The sequence below is a fragment of the Ictidomys tridecemlineatus genome, chromosome 4 (genome assembly GCF_052094955.1).
Source record: "Ictidomys tridecemlineatus isolate mIctTri1 chromosome 4, mIctTri1.hap1, whole genome shotgun sequence".
Taxonomy (NCBI): Eukaryota; Metazoa; Chordata; class Mammalia; order Rodentia; family Sciuridae; genus Ictidomys; species Ictidomys tridecemlineatus.
Window position 1 is genome coordinate 167,870,761 of NC_135480.1, and position 17,801 is coordinate 167,888,561.

At 38.9% G+C, this 17,801-nt stretch overlaps 1 protein-coding gene across 4 annotated transcripts in view; it reads right to left on the reverse strand.

Moving 5' to 3' along the window:
* The window catches only part of Mob3b (MOB kinase activator 3B), a 186,899-nt gene that overhangs the window by 151,432 nt on the left and 17,666 nt on the right, over nt 1-17,801 (reverse strand). Inside the window, exon 1 of one of the 4 annotated variants that reach the window (XM_021732351.3) lies at nt 8,565-8,771. The exons of the other annotated variants lie outside the window; for them this stretch is intronic. The gene's annotated coding sequence lies outside the window, so the exon portion shown is untranslated. Of the gene's footprint in view, nt 1-8,564; nt 8,772-17,801 lie in introns of those variants that run through there. 4 annotated transcript variants of the gene reach the window in all.

Consider the following 17,801-nt stretch of genomic DNA (forward strand, 5'->3'; position numbering starts at 1 on the left):
AGCTATGCATAGAAATCCAACAGAAGCCTTTTGTGTGTGACTTTGCCTTGCTCCCAGGCAGTTCTGAAAGCAGCAGGTGCCTTCTAGGCAAAGGCTTCTATTAGACCTCAGACTGCAAATCCTGGGCTCTCACTCTCAAAAGCAGTAAGATGAACTTAAGTCAAAAACAGGTCTGGTTGGGGTTTACTTGCACATCTTGAACTAAAGTCACTTGCCTTGACATATTCCAAAAACACACTAAAACTTATTTCTCTCATCATGGGAAGAGAGAAAGACTATGCTTCTGGTATAAAATGTATAGAATATATCACACAGGAGGAGGCAAGGCATGCACTTCCCTAAGCAAGCAATAAAATAAAGCAATAAAATAAACTGTGTGTATGTGGGTGGGGCTGGCCTATGGGGTACTAGAACTACAAGTGGAATAACAAACTTCCCTAGCTGGGAATAGGCACTGGAAATGGAAATATCACACCAGATAGGGAAAGAATCTACTTCTTTTTGCTCAGCAAGGCACTAAAGTTCAATAACATATGAATAATGTCCACCTGTATAACCATATACAAAGCATGTTCTCTCCACTCTCAGTCCAGATGCATCTCTGAAATAGGCAAGCTGAAAAGGAAAACAATGATAAAACATGGCTTGATGTTGTTTATTGATTCATTCGTGTGTGTTTGTGTGAGAGAGATAGTAAAAGAAAAGACACAAAGTACCAATGGTTTCTAACTGCAGGGTAGTGGTCAAGTCTAGAGAGAAGAATAGTGAAAGAGAATGGGGAATGCCTAGGACGGTTTATTTCTTGAATAAGAAAGGAGGGATCTAAAGCTTTTGTAGAAAACTGTATCTGCTAGATCTGGGTGGTGTGCATTTAGGAGTATAACCTATCATTTTTTTATTTCTGCTTATTTAAAATGCTTCATGGTGTAAACACTTACAATATAAAAATGGGAATGGTGTCATAGGATTCTTCAAGTCATAGTTCTTACTTTAAGCCATCACAGATGGGTTAGACAGAGAAACTTTGGAAATCACATTCACTAAAATGTATCAGAGGAGAAAAAAAAAGACAAATACACACACATCTGTTTCCAAATTATTTTAGGAATGATCCCATCCATCCCACAAACACAGCAGCCAAAGTGATCCTTCTGAAGCCCATATGTGATCAAAGTCCCATGCTCAGAGCCCCCAGGGCACTCCAGTGCCTTCACAGCATAGGAAAAACACCTGGTCCCAGCCTCAAAGATCCCTCTGGATCTGGACCTTGCTTAGTCCTTTGAATTCAATGTTCCAGTCAGAATATGCTTCCTGGGTGCCCCGAGGGCTGCATTCTCTGACTTCTGGGCTTTGTGAATGCCATATCTGTTTGCCTTGTGTACTGTCCTCCTTTGGCACTTCCTGGCCTTGCCTGTGGCTCCCTCCTCCTTTCCTTCAGATCTGAGATTAGACAGGCTTCTGGGAAGCTGTCCCTGCCTGCCTGGATCTGGATTAGGTGTCCTCCCTCCGCACTTCCCATGTCATAACTCTTGCCATAAGGAAAGCCAGTCTCCTGGTCCTCTCTTTCCCAACAAGAGAGTGAGCTTGTGTTAGCAGGAACTGCTTTGTGACCTCTGTGTGCCTGGTATATGGCATAATGCCTGTGGCTCAGCAACGTTCAGTAAACATCTACTCGTAAGTGGAGAGTGCCTGCGTGACTGGATGAATGGATAGCTCCAGAACCAGCACTGACCAGCTTCCCTAGTTACTTCTAGTCCAGGGTCAAGAGGCCCAATAACTTATTTTCTGAAATACATTAAAAAAAAATGAAAATCTTTCAAGCAGTGTTCGATTTATTAAAATGGTCACTTTTCACTTAACTAACCAAATTCAACAGGCCAATGTGCCGCACTTACAGATGAGAAAGGCTTATTCAAAACTGTTAGAGACTGGGGGAGAGAATAATGTAATAATTTATAAATTTATCATAACAAACTCCGGGTAATTACACTATCAATTCTTGAAGGCAGTGTATTCAGACATCAGGACCAATAGCACAGTTCATTAGAGCTCTGAGGAGGTCATTTGCTTCTTGAGCTCACCAATGTGAAATGGCAACCCAACAAACTTCTTCTGACACTGACAAGCTTTCCCTCTGTGCTGCACACACAAATCCTCACCTGGCTGACTTTCTGCACATCTGAGTCCTCTTGTTCAAGGTCTCTGTCTAAACACAGAATTCCATAACACTGTTATAACACCATCAGCCCAATCCCCAGCTGCACATAGGAAACTGAGGCCCATGCCTTCAGTAAGCCAACAGGTAGCAAGCACTTAAAATGCATCAGGGAAAGCCCTAGGCCCTGGGGAGACAATTAAGTTATAGTTCCTGTGTTAAGGGTGCTTATGACTTTGGGAAGGAGGTTCTGACAGCCCCCACCACACACTTACCATGAAATGCTGAAAGTGTTATCCTGTTTGCAGAATTATGATATTCTCAAACAGGAAGAAGCAAGTGGGAGTATTTAGGAGAGGGTCTTAAGAAAAGAGGTCTTAAGACCCTCGTTTAAATACTACCATCTCTGGGAGATGAGATTTGAAGTTGGTCTTTTAAAGATAAGTAGGAGTTTGGTGGGAGATAAGAAACAGCATCCAGGGAAGAAGGAATAGCATGTGCAAAAGCCCGTGTGAAAGCACTTGACCTACTGGGGAGGAAGCTGGTGTGGCCCAGGACTTAGCAGTGGCAGGGGCAGTCTAGACAGTCTCCTGACCTGCACAGAGGTTCCCTGGACCACTGCCCACCTAGCCAGGTTTCTTTCTTTCTTTTTTTTTTTTTTTTTTTAATATTTCTTAGTTGTCAATGGAACTTTGTTTTATTTATTTATATGCTGTGCTGAGAATCAAACCCAGTGCCTTTCACCTGCTAGGCAAGCTCTCTACCACGGTGCCACCACCCCAGCCCCTAGCCAGGTTTCTTGACTCTTACTCCAGGGCTCTTTTCACTAGACCCCAATGCCTTTATTATCAATAAAATGCAGGCATGTGAAAGGACAATTTTTTTTTAATAAATGCATCAAATGCTGTGGGCATAATGGGAAACTCAAGAGGAGGCCTGAAGGAATTCCAGAAAAGCAAATTGGAAAGGGAAATATAGCAAGGATGACAATCAGAATAAATAAGATGCCAAATAGCACATCACAGAAACTTTGTTTAATTTAGAAAATAAGATATACCAGGAAGAGGAAGATGATAATAATAGGGATAAAAATTGCATCAAATGTTCCTAGTACTTTTGCTTTTAAAATCCTCCCTCACATAGTACATTATTTCTTCATAAGAATAAAAGAAATTATATATGTGTGCATGTAATATATGTATTACATATATGCATAACACATGTAATTTTGTGGCCAAAATTAACTGTAATCCATAACTATAAAGAACAAGATATATCATTTGAGGATATCACTGGAATTTAAATATAAAATAGATACCTTCATGATAAGGGTTTTTTGTTTTGTTTTGTTTTGTTTTGGGTACCAGGAATTGAACTTAGGGGCATTGGACCACTGAGTCACATCCCCAGCCCTATTTTGTATTTTATTTAGAGACAGGGTCTCACTGAGTTGCTTAGCACCTTGCTTTTTCTGAGGCTGGCTTTGAACTTGCGATCCTGCTGCCTTAGCCTCCAAAATTGCTGGGATTACAGGCATGCACCACCACGCCCAGCATGATAACGGATTTAACACCAGTTCCATACAAGCCAGATGGTTAGAGAAACAAAGTAGAAGCGCATTCATACTGTTTCTTAGGGAAGAAAATGTTTTCCTCACAAATGATGGGAGGCTTTGAAGTTGTGCAAGGAGCAAAGCCACAGGCGAGGAGAAAGGAACGAAATGTTCTTTCAAGGCATTTGGGGCCCTCAATAATTTTGCCAGAATAAGTGATGTCTCTCTCTAAAAATCATCAAACTGCTTAATTTTGGAGAGTGAGAGAAATGATGTTAATATCAGCCCCTCTTGTCCATACATATTTTTGTACATCCTAGGCACCTTTGATATCACTACCTGTGAAGGCCTCCCTCCTCAAACTCCAGCCTGAGATGCCTAAACTGAAAATAATTTCTTACTTCCTTATGCAAATTGAGAATCTTTGTAGTGAAGAAAAAAGAATATCACAAATGAAATTTGACAGTAGATGGAGTGTTGTCCATGACAAGAGTGAACTGCGGACTATGTTTTTATAAAACTGAAAACCCTATATGTGCAAGTATTGGCAGATGTTGGTATGAAGCAGGAGAAAGGGTAGAACTTTGGACATTGCTTACCACTGTGGGGTAGAAGGGAAGGGGCTAGGGGACACATTAACTCTTTCCTCAAATAGCCTCATAATGTTCACGTTTGTTACAGTGATCAAAAAATGTTACATTTCCCCTTTAATCGAACAGGAGGAAAATGAATAGTAAAGAACCCAAAAAAGGAAAATAAATCCCATGAATGAAGATATCTTTTTAAAATTGATTCAATGAAAGCATTCTCTGAGAGGCTGGGGTTGTGGCTCAGTGGTAGAGGGCTCACCTCAAAGGTGCGGGGCCCTGGGTTCGATCCTCAGCACCATATAAAAATAAGTAAGTGAAATAGAGGTATCATGTCCAACTAAACTAAAAAATAAATATTAAAAAAGCATTCTCTGAGTAAAATATATTCCATAGCAAAGAAATATATTCCATATATTCTATAGAAATATATCCCAGGTAACTAACAGTCTCACAAATGACAGCCAAAGTGAAGTATATCTGAAGATTTACAGAAAAGTAATTCACCAAATATCCAGCACTACCAATTAGGAGACAGATAGTATTCAACCACTTACTAAAATTGCCTCTGGGAACCAGCAGTGGCCAGGCATCATGCCAGCAATTTGAGAGCAATTATGAATTTTATCAGAGCAGAAAATAATTAACTCCAGTTTTGGAACTGTTTAGGTTTTAATTTGATAAATTTCTATCATGAAACAGACAGATAAAAGGAAACTAACTGAGTGTTAACAAGTGTGAAAAGGAAACTAACCCAGTATAAACAAGTGTGCAGGGATTGTGCTCCAATATTTGGAGGTCTAAGGGGAACTGAAGTGGAATGAGCAAAGCTTTGGAACCAAGAAGTCCTAAGTTCAAATTCTGGCTTGGTTACTACTTGCTGTGTGGCCTGAACACATCTCTGAACTTCTGTGAACTTCTATTTTCTAAGGGGCAAGATGAGGATGAGTATTTCTCACTCTTTTCCCTCCCCTACCCCAGTACTGGGTATTGAACTCAGGCATTCTCTACCACTGACCTTCATCCAGTCCTTTTTATTTTGAGATAGGGTCTTGCTCATTTGTCCAGACTGGTCTCAAACTTGTGATCCTCCTGCCTCAGCCTCCCGAGTCACTGAGATTAAAGACAGGCACTACCACCCCCGGCTAAGGATGAATATTTCTATCTAGCAAATTGTACAGGGGGGAAAGAGTAAAATCATATATTTAAGCAGCCACACCTGGAAAGCAATAGACACCCAATAAAGGAAGCTATTATTACTAAATTTCTGCAGTACCTATTGATCAAGACTGAGCTCTCTGCTCACTCTTCTAAGAACATATATTTGTAATCTTCTGCCATTCTATTTATGAGGAGTTTTGTTCAGGTGACAAAATTTGGATCCTGGAGATCTTATTAAAATGCAAATTATAATTCAACAAGTTTGAATAGGGCCAGAGATGATGCATTTCTAACAAACTGCTGTTGCTGCTGGTCTGTGGGCCACAAGCTAAATGGCAAGGTTCTGGGGTACAACAGCTATAAGTTAATTTTTTTTTTAAATGGGGGCTGGAGATATAGCTCAGTTGGTAGAGTGCTTGCCTCGCATGCACAAAGCCCTGGGTTCAATCCCCAGCACCACCAAAAAAACTGGGCTCACAGCTCCTTGAGGTCCAACAGCCCATTCATCCCCATAGCACTCAATTCAGACACTCAATTAAAGATAAAAGTCAGTAAGTGAAGGGAAGAATGGGTCCATGAATGGCTTGAAAAGTGAAGTTCAGGGAAATTGTTGTCAATTAGCATTTAAAAGTATAAATGAGTTCACAACTTTATATTTCTTGATTATAGAGTTAGCTTCACTTATCACTGAAGCCAAAGGAATGGGTTAACCTGCTCCTAGCACTAGCAAGTCTTATTCACAGTTTCTCTTTTGCCTCACTCCACTAAACCTCTTTCCCCAAATAATTAACCAATAAACTCACCCTGCCTGAAAAGAAGAATCAGGAAAATATCAGAAATCAACACCAGTCACATGTCCACCTAATCAGTAATTTTTCTTTTGATTTACAGGAACCAGGACGTCTGGAATGCCTGCTGACCTGTGGACAACGTGTCAAGAGAACCGATTACTGTGAGAATTAATGACTACTCCAGTGCCCACCTGGCTATGGCTGAAATGAAATGCTCTAGAAACCCCACAGAAGCTTTTGTGTCTGACCCCTGGCAAGACGGAATTTTGGAAGAAGCTCTCCATCTTCCAACTTGCTGGCTTGTTGCCAATAAAGCTGTTTTTTTCTCCTGTCACTCTTGTCTCTTGAGTCATTGGCTTTATCAGGGAGCAGCGGAACCATGGTTACATTACTAGTGTTGTTGGTGTTGAGTGCTTTATTGAGCTTGATAACAACCATCTGAAAAGCTCAATAGTGGACTTTCACTTTAGAAATATAACATTTCAAGAATTCACTCTACTGTAACATAAAAAGAAAGATCTAGAACCTCCTTCTTTCCAGGAAAGCCTCCCCACTTCAGGGAACAGTAACTACATGTCCCAGTACACCAATGTAACAACAACTCTTACAAAACAATCATATTGACAGTGTATTATAATTAGCATAGCTTCTCTTCTAAGGCATTTAACAGGTTCATCTCTCTATGCTCTTCCAATTTATAGATTTTTCTAAGTGATTAAGGATCACTTAAAACAAAGAAGCAAATATCCATCATCACACCTATGACAAAATGGAGCACGTTTTCCAACTGAGTTTTCCCATTATAGAATCAACCTGTACAATGAAGTCATTGTACTTTTACTTAATGCTGCTGCAGGAATAAGTGGAGATCAAATGTGCCAAGTAAACCACTGAAGCAGAATCTGGTTTTATTGCTAGGAGTTAGAAACCTGTTAAACTCAGAAAGACCATTGAAAATTCCATATTAGACAATATTAAGAAACAACTGTCCAAATGTGATCTATTTACACAGCATGAGTCTTCTGATTGGAGCCTCTAGTTGCAGTCAATTGTTCAGTTTGAGGCCTACCTTCCTATGGCTCTTTTGTTGCAAATTAAAGATACTACACACATGGATAGTAGCGTGGCAACTACTCAGCTTCACCAGGTATGTTTGAAAGTTTCCTTCTATAGTCTAAGTGTTCAAAAACATGGGTGTGGCTAACCGTGGCTAATCTTCTCAATAGAATAATAGGGCTCTAATAAATAGTATGCATCCCATTTGTAATAAGGGACTGTAATTAGGTATATTTTAAAATCTAGCTCTGATTTAAACAAGCCACCCCAGGCAGTCATATATTAGTAATTGTCAGTAAAGGAATCCATCCTTTCTGAACTCTAAAGCTTCCAGAGAACTTTAAAACCTCATTGTGCAGTTGTTATAAAGCATTTTATTTTCTTGGTCCCAAAGGTTTTCAAAGCAAATGCATGTTCCCCAGCAGACTTTTATGTTTTCTTACATAAGAGTCAGTTTTCCACTGATAATCTAAAACAAATGTTAATTAAAGTGATGGTTAAGATGGCCCACACTTTCCCCAAACATTTCCATAGCAGGCACACTCCACTTTCCTCTTCCCATATTCTAAGAAACTCTAGCAAGTGTTAATTTTCTTCTTTGGATAAAAATACCTAGAACAAAGCAGTCAAAGAATATTCAGACCTGCTTCCTGGAAAGACTGTCTTAAGCAGCTCACTGTTTGGGGCTGTCACACAATGCCGTGGGAAGGTTCAATTCCTATAGTCTTTCTGGAGGTCACTTTAAAGCCCAACTATCCTTTGATTCACAAATCACTCTGAGAATGTTTCCTAAAGAAAAACTGTGGATTTACACAAAACTTGGATGCAAGAGTTTAAGCACGTGGTTATCACAACACTGTTTATCGTTCTAATTTGCAAAACACAACTATCTAAATTTCACGGAGTATCCAAATAATGAAATTCTACCTAGATATTAAAAATGCTTTCATAAGACACTTAGATATGAAGATATTTATGATTAAGTCATCTAATGAAATAATATGTCTATAATTCTGTTTCCTAAAAAAAATTAGGACTTGACTGAAAGTCAAGTTCATGATAATTACCTTTAGATAGGATGATTTTAAATGTCTTCTTTGTACTTTTTGGTAGTTTTACTCTGTAATTAGGATAGAAACTGTTTTCCTCATTTTTTCTTCTTATCAACATGAAAACAGTCTTTACGTATGTGGAGCCAATCACTAGATTAGTAGGAAATTAATGGATTTAACTAATGATGGGTGAACATAAAATCCACTTACCATATAGATTTGGTTTTAACTTCTTATATTTAAATAAATTCTTCCCAGTAGATTCTCTACCACCTAGTTCCAGTTTCAACTAGCTGCTCCTTTCTCTGAAACAGTTCAGTAATTCCTAGTAAATCAAAATGAAACTCCAAGACAGATAAGGAAATAAAATGTGCCCAGGGAGCTGGCCTGGATGCTGTGCGGAGGGACGGCAGCCATGCCAGTGAATGGATGAAGCGCTTAGACAGCAGGATAATGGAAGAGGGAACGGCTATTCAGATGACAGCTGCCAACTCCCTCTCCTGTCACTCTGCTGCCCACCCCCTTCTCCGGGCCTTGATTCCCAGCCCACAGGAACACTGTGGTGCATGTGGCCTTCATGGTGTTCTCACACTCCAAAAGCACAGAGGATAAAAGGCTGCTGTGTTGAAAGCTTGTGCCTCATAGAGTAACAAGGATGCTAAAAGTGCATAAAAATACGTGGCTCCTTTTCATATCAATCACAGCGTTTGCCAGGCTACTCCCCAATCTGCTGGGAGGTACAAGGGTGAGCATTGTTTAATTGGCTTTGGGAATCTGAGCTGTGCTAGACCTTTAATTAGAAGTTGTTAGAGTAAGCGTGTGTTGTGTGTGCCAGGGAGGGGCAGGCCGGCTCTGCCCTGGTCTTAGTAATGTGCACTTAAAAGAAAAAATTCACTTCTTATTAAAACAAAGTTCAAGGTAGCAGGACCCTAAGCTTTTATTCATGACCTTAATCTCTTTGTATACAAATATGGCTTCATATAATGCTTCAATTGTTTTATTCTTCAATTGTTTATCCTCAATTTCAGAATTTTCTTATCTAGGCCAACAAAGAAAACTCAGATTTTCAGAATTGGAGTTTCATGCTCAAATGTGTTTAGCTGCCAGGTAGATACAAGAAAGATGCACCATTGAAAAAGGGTAGTTCCTCAGCACCAGCTGTGTGGAATCCATGGCTGGATCTCCTGATTTTTTTTAGAGTAACCGAAAATCCATATTTTCATGTGAAACCTACGTATTTTTACACAAATAAAAATCATTGTTCCTCATGAGCAAAACAAAACATCTCTGAGGGTCAAAATAGGCCTACGAACTATACATTTGTAACCTCTAATTCAAGAAGAAAAAGATCTTAACATAGGATTTTCAAATACACTAAATTTATCTGTTCATGCATATAAAGAGACTAGGAAAAAAATCATAAATTTAAATTCTAAACTGCCTGACCAATTTATCCTAGGTAAGTTCCTAAAATCATTTGGGGTCTGTTTTCCTCCATTAATTAAAATAAGAATAATGTGCTAGGGTTTTAGAATTTAAATATTTTACCCAAGGACTTAATAGGGAAAATGCATTTATTTTTGCACTCAGAGATACTGCTGATTTGTCTCTTTTATGTGTGAAAAGAAACGAGGAACAAAGAAAAGTCATGTATAAGGTAGAGCATGAGGCTGGAACACAAAGTCCTATCTCTTTATGATTCAGTGATGAAATAAAAACTTCTCTAAAGGATGACCAAGAACACAAGCCTATTAACCCTTTAGGTTCCTGAAGCAAGTCATCATGCAAACAAATTACTTTTATGGTAGTCCCAGTAAGACAAACTCAGGTTCTCACTTCAAACTCTTGGAAAGGAGAACTGCGAGGTGATACATCTTTGTATGTCTTTAACAAGTGGACTATTAATCACATTTACAACCATGTACATTTTAAGATTAGTAACTCAGATGGTCACAGGGATGTCCAATTTAATGAACATTCCTAGAGTCCTAGAACTGACACTTCAATATTCACTAATTTGCTTTCTACACTTGGCATTTCTTGATTAAATGGCATCTTCCGTTTTATGATAATAGATAATATTTGCAACTTTCAGAACCCTGTCTATCAATGAAAATAGCAAGAATTCAATTTTTTCCATGAAGTTTTAAGTTGAAATAATATGTTATAAATAAGATACTAATATAGATACCAATTTCACTTTAAATGAGTCTAGTTCACCCTGTTAGTGTCTTTCTTTTGGAGTCTCAAATTTCCTGTACTAGGAAAAAAGAAAAATAAAACTGTGATCTATAGATATAAGATAGATTGTGAGAAATACAAAATTCCTTTGCAAAGCTGCCTTATTTGCTATCCAAATTACAGAAAGAACAAATAAGAGTCCTTACTTAAGGGCTGCAACCAGGCATCCTTTAAAACTCCAGATGCAACAATAGAACCTTTAAAAAGACACAATTTGTGAGACAGTCATATACATGGAATGATGTAATGAACTTCCATCAAGGAAAAGAATCCAAGAATTGATATAATTAGGGCAGCCTCTGGTTTGTTTGCTCAACAAGAAGAAGTTACTGGGCAAAAAGAAATTTTAAAATAACAGCTGAAGTTTTACCCTTGACACTCTTTTGGGAAAAGATATCCTCAATAAAAAAAAAAAAAAAAAAAAAAAAAGGGCAAAGAATGGAATCTGACCCAGTTTGTCCCTGTCTTCTGCCACCAGGTTAGCCCTCTTATTTCTTCCATGTACACACCATCCCTCTTCCCAGTTCTGCAGATCTCCAGTTTCTAATTGTGATTTCCTAAGCAAAGTGTTGCAAGCTCTGTTTTCATATTTCAACTTCTTACTATCAGATAAATAAAATAATGAGAGAATTCTCCTTTATATCAGCACGCCCAGCCATGCAGGACCTAGAACTATCCTAGTAAGGTCAGTCATTGACCTATATCTCCTATACCATATCAAAACCAAATAATAATATTTACATACTCGAATCCAACTCTGTCTTTACTATTTGAGTACTTGCTATAAGATTTATCTTTTACCCTTCCCCTAGAGTCCAGGGGCTACATAACTAACTCTTTAACTTGTCATTGTATATTCATCATTTTATCTCTAAATAACTAAAAAATTCCAGTACATCCCACACTGGATTAAAGATGTTCATTTAATATAATCTTGAAAAGTGAAACACCTTTGGCCAACTGAGAGCAGTTATGTGGAGACTACAGTCCAGAGATGGCTAAACATGTGTCAGGTGCCACTCCTTCCTGGATATACAACTGTCCCCCAGTCAGACAAGGGCTTTAGCTGACTTCAGAATCTTTCTCCAGGCAGCCACTACCTAAGGGTCATACTTGGTTCTTCAGATGAAAAGTCTTTATCATGTGGCCTCCAAACCCTCTGTCCACCAGGATGTCAAAACTAAATTCTTATAGACGGCAGTATCTTCCTTCTTTCTTAAGAGAATATCAGAAGGAAGTAGGCAGGATTCTCTTTTTATCTGGTATTTAGCCTAAGCCTTAAGATCAGCAATTCTAAAACACAGCTGTCAGCTCTCTGTGACAAAGTCCTCTATTATCCTGTTTATCTCCCTGCTGAATTCTTAGCAACCACCCTCAGAGGTCTGCTGACCCTTTTTGGAGGGTGGGGGTAGAGAAAAGTTTCTCAAAGCCATAAGTGCCAGCAGATCAGTCACTTCAGAGCATGAGAGGTGCTGACCCCATTGTTTCACAATTCAGTGACATTGGAGCCAGACTTCAGGCATGTAATTCTTCATGAATAAAGACCTGAAGGTGGCTAACAGGAGGTAGAACATGATGGGTGCTGGGGGGGTCTAATAAAAAAAAAAAAGAAAAGAAAATAGGGGAGGGACAGGGAGATTAAAAAAAAAAAATGTTCTCTTGTTTTTACATCACACCTGTATTTTACTAGAGGAAAAAAAGCCCAGAAATGTCAAACCTAGCAACTATTTATTTCAAGTTCTTGTCACTGTCTACATCTACTCCAATTCAGAGCCCAAGTTCCCTAAAAAGACAAGATTAGACCAAGTAACAAGACCTCCACGTTCCTTCATATTATCAAGTTGCAGTAACTGAAAGCCAAGGTGGAGGCTGATCAATCCACCATGTTGAGGCTACTGTTTTCTCTGGGGAGGGGAGGCTGCCACTCAGCCTAGAAGGCAGCCTTGCCTTCTTCCTCCAGCAGTTCTGACCTGCCTGGGTTCAGCACCCTGTCAGCTCCCCTCTGCTCCTGTCTCTTCTCCCTGATTACAGTGCCCAGATTCTGACTTGGGCCTCGATAGAAATACTGATTGGATCTCTGTAAAGTTTAGCTGGACAAGTAGCACCAGAACCATGGAAAAATCAGTGTATTGGACCCTTAATGTGCTGTCCAGATTTCTTTTAGATAAGTGTCTGTATGCTCCCAGTATTTGGGAGCATTGGAGTCTGATGGCTCTCAAGGAATCACACTTGGTTAGACAGAGACCCCTCAGGAGGAAGCTTACCCCATGGGGGATAGGCAACCTGCATCCACTAACTGGCTGATGGAGGCACCCTTGCCTTGATGAGCAACAATTCTTCAGGCTGTCTGACCTCCACAGTCCCCTGTTTATCGCAGTCAACTTCTCCCTTTGCCCAGTTCTGCTCCTTTATTTATCTTCTGGGTGTTGTTGCCATCAGCTGTCCACAGTAAACCTCCCACAGGCAAATCTCAGGGTCTCAGAGACTGATTCCTGAAGAACTGAACTATAACCCTCAGAAACAAGGTACAAATAATGCTTCATTATTGTTTGCTCAACTTTAAGTCCATGGATTGTTTACTGAAATCCCCAACACTTGTATCACCCAAATTTAGTCTTTGGTATTCAGCATATGCATGAGGGCACCGCCAGCCTGTCCCCTAGTCCTGTTAGACCAACTGTACTGTTGGACTTATGCCATAATTTTAATATACACAGTACTTATCCTGCATGATTCTGATATGCTTCATTTCAGTGCCTACAGGGTATTTTATTAGTAACTGAATGAAGTATATATTCAGTGGCAAGTTCTTCAGTTCACAAATTATTACCTAAATAAAAGATGTACCTCACAGCTAGTGACCAAGCACATCACTTTTTTCAAAGTCTGTTGGTGACTCATTTGGTCACTGTAAATCTGAACAGTGAGCATGAGCCAAGGTGATGGCTGTTTCCTGGAGTTTGAGGACGTAAGGAAAGGTCAGCAAGAAAGCAGGACCCCTAGGCCAGATGCTGGGAGCAGGGTATTAGAAAAGTCCTAGGAGTGTGTTAATTCATCCACCCATTGCCTTCAAGCACAGAAAAAGTGGGACCAATATCAATGTCAGTTTTCTGTTGCTTCCCTAACAAATTATCACAAATCAGTGGCCTAAAACAACACGAATTCATTATCTTACAGTGTAGAGGTCAGGAAGCTAGAACAGGTGGCAGGGTTAGGTTCCTGCTGGGTCCTATAGGAGAGAACCCATTTCCTCACTTTTCTTGCTTGCAGAGGCTGCCTGCATTTCTTGATTCATGGTCCTGCAAACTCGGCCCTCTGCTTCTGTCACTGTGTCTCCTCAGACTCTGACCTGCCAACCTCCCTCTTATAAGGACCCAATGATTACATTGCAATTACCCATTTCAATGGCTTTAACATAACCCCTATGAAAAATCCCTCTTGACTTGTAAGAAGTAAATTCATAGGCTTTATGGTTTAGAATACGGACATCTTTGGAGGAATATGAAGTCCCCCACACCCCATCAGTTTTTCCCAATGACTGGTGCTCTTTGGACAGTGTCTGGCTTTAGGCTGTCAGAAAGACAAAGCTGCCTGCAAACATCTGTCTACAGAAAAGCTCTCTTGTTTCTGACAAAAAGCAATCAAAATTGTCAAATGACCAATGCAATTTTTTTAGTGCTCATTATTTTATGTAAGACACAAATTCATTCATTCAATAAAATAGTATAAACAGAAACCTTAAGTTTCATAGTTCTAAAGCCAAATATTAGTATCAACATATATTTGCTACAGGAAGAAGGGAAGGAGAAAAAAAAGGAAGGAGAGAGTGAGGAAGGAAGGAAAGAGGGAGAAAGCTCCCCGTACACTTCAAGTTCCTCAAATTTAAAGTTTTCAGTCCAATAAAAATATCCAATACTTTCAGTGACAAGATGTACTTTATTTACAACTTTATTTCCTTTCAACAGAATTTTAACACATCTTCTGAAAAAGAAACATAACTTTAAGTGGCTCATTTAATGAAAGTAAGGCGTTTATGTGGTAATAGAAAAAGAGAAAGAGAAAGAAGATAAAAGAGGAGCAAAAGGCATTTACAACATAAAAGATGAGTTTCTCAAGCTTTTCTTTTGTTTAAAATCAAAGGAAACAATGATATTATGTGGTGATCATTACTGCTGCTTATGTTGCCCAAGTAAAAGAATAATTTTGTAATCTTCCATGGAGATGGCCATCAGATTTTAGATATTGGATTTCTTTCCTAACATTGTCTTCTTGGTCCACTCTATTTAGATCAGTGTGTCAGAGTTGGTTCTCCAAAACACTAGACCCTCAGGATGTTAAGTATGATTTTTTTTTTTAAAGTATGTAGTCACATAAATTTAAAATGTCATGGGTTAAAAGTTGAACGTTGAGTCTACACTTACCGTTTGGTTTTCTAGATTTCTTTAACTACAAAATCCTTTTGTGGTGTTTCTGGCAAAACGAGAATTTCAGGGAATCAACTCTTGGAAAATGGATACTTTCTTTGTGGTGGTGCTCGGGGATTGAACCAAGGATCTTGAGCATGTAGAACAAGCACTCTACCAACTGAACTACATCCCCAGCACCCCTCAGGATGCTTTCTGAAAATCCTTCCATTCCCTCCTTTAACTGCCTGATGCTTCTGGTCCTTCCTGCGGCCTGTCTCAGTAGTTCCACACAGTACAGCTCCTGGGATACTCATCACATCTGCTGCTATGCAGAGACCTTGGCAGACCCAGGCTTTTGCCTCTTATCCCAGGAGCAGCAGTGTCTCTTGCTCCTTCTACCACAGAAGCCAGAAACAAATTCCAGCCACACCCTGGAATCAAGTAGGCCTGGTCCCCGAGGTTAGTCAAACTGCAGAGACTCATAAACAGCTTCCAAGCATCTAAACTGACCACATAAACAGGGAAAGGACTGCACACTCCAGAGGCAGAAAAAGAGACCCGAGTGTGTTTAACTCATCTTATCAGAGCCAGAAAGACTTTACCAGTCTGTTTTTTAAAAGCTATTTTTGAGAGGTTAGGGTTGTAATGTTATTAGGTGACAAATTTTCTTCTTTATTTAAAAAAAAAAAAAAAAAGGAAAACATGACGTGCTCAAGACAACTATTTTTGACATAAATAACATTTTAATGGAAGATGATGCAGACTTTAGTTTTATGTGACACTTACCAAGACGTACAACTTTTTTGTAGCCCTCATCCTTTAACTATAAAATGAGGATAAAAATATCCATCTTGCAGCATTCTTTGGGTGACAAAGTGAAATAACAGATGCAAGCTAGCAATGCTATGCCCACTGCAGTACTAACTGGCGATGGTACTCAGGGATCTTCTGTGTGTTGATCCCTATGGGAAACAAGCTCCATGAGGTCTGGTCACCCCACCCCCACCCCCAGTTTGCTATTTTATTTATTTATTTGTTGTTGTTGTCATCTTACTATTTTATTCTTTAATTGACAAATAAAATTCTTATGTATTTGTCAGGTACAACATAATGTTCTGAAAGGTATTGTAAAATAATTAAATCTAGCTTATAACATGGGTTCTGGTTTTTAAAGAAAGCCAGTGATGATATCTTTCTACCAACATAGTTTTTTTGTTTTTGTTTTTCTTTTCTTTTTTTTTTTTTTGTAAAGAAAGCATGTTTCTTTTTAAGATGGCAAAGTAATCATTTATCTTGTTATCTGTATAACCTTGAAAAGAAATGTTAAGTCTTTTACTTTAAAAGTATTACTTCTACTCTTTCAAAAAAGAAAGTAACCCTGCTAGAAAATTAACTATGGCTGACAACTCCAATTCCCTCCAGGTGGGTTTTAAAACATCTCTATTGGACATCTACAGTGTGCCCCATCATGCCAGGCCAGCACCGTGGGAGCTAACTTATAATAGTGCAAGTACATTTTGATTGATAGACTGTTTTTCCAATGGATCAGGAGCATGGCAAAGGTGAGCTAAGTGTTCCTCAAACTGTTCTCTCTCTTTTCTGGGCATGTGACATTTCCTGGAATCCCCTGAACTTAGCTGTGACCATGTGAGTAAGTGCCAGCCCCTGTAATGTGAGTGGAAGTGGTATGTGTCCCTCTGCACCTAGCACATGTAGCCCTCCATGCACACTTCTCTGTGCTCTTGCCCCTGGACCCCAACTTGATGAGGATAAGCCTTGCAACTTGGGAAGCCACATGGAAGATGGCAGAGCCACAAGATCCAATGTCTCTATCCCTGATTACTGCTTGGAAAGGGCCCGGGCAGTTCACATACCCCAGTTCCAAAGAGAGGAGCCAGCAATGTTCTCTCATGTTTGAGCCATTATATATTTTTAGATGCATTTTTTTTTTTACACTAGTGAGTATCTGGAAGTCCTGAAATTTTTACAGAATATTATGAGATTATTTGTAAAAATATGTACTAATCGGTGGGTACCAAATCAGACACTATGTCATAAAATAACTAATCTAAACCTAAGAGATCATTGCAGACTAGGTTCTACTAGGTAAACCATCAGAGGCACCAAAAGTTTAAGAAAAATGTTGAAAATTTATTTGAAATGTAGAAACCTCTTTTATTTAATTTTTCTATGACACAAGAAAGGCTGTTCAGTTTCAGGGACAAGAACATCTTGATCCACCCTATTAAGCACCAGTGTTTCAGGGAAGTAAAGTTTGAGTCAGAGCATTAGTACTGGGAGACATTTATGTGAGTTAAAAAAAAAAAAATCAGAAAGAGATGGCATTGCATTTATCTATATTTCATAAATAACAGATTAGGATCACTTTCTTTAAAACTTCATTATTTCTTAAGTTATGATTTTTGTGTGTTTATATAACTATAAACTATACACACATATCCATAAAACTATAGTTATCTGTGATTTAAGTAGATCATGAAACATTATTTAATTAAATGTAGGAAATACAGGGATACTCACTATGTCCTGTGTGCACACAGGAACTACATCAGGAGATACTTTCAGAAATTTAAGCCTCAAGCCAAACCTGTGAAATTCAAACCCTAACCCCAACCTAAGTAAACCAATTAAGTAAATTATTTATGCCATTATCTAACAAATAAGGACCTAACCTAGTTTAAGGCCATGGAGTTAAAGATCTAATGCTAAATGTGATTACTTACTTACTGGTTACAAAAAAAAACTATCATGTTTAATTTGGTACAGACCTTATAATCAA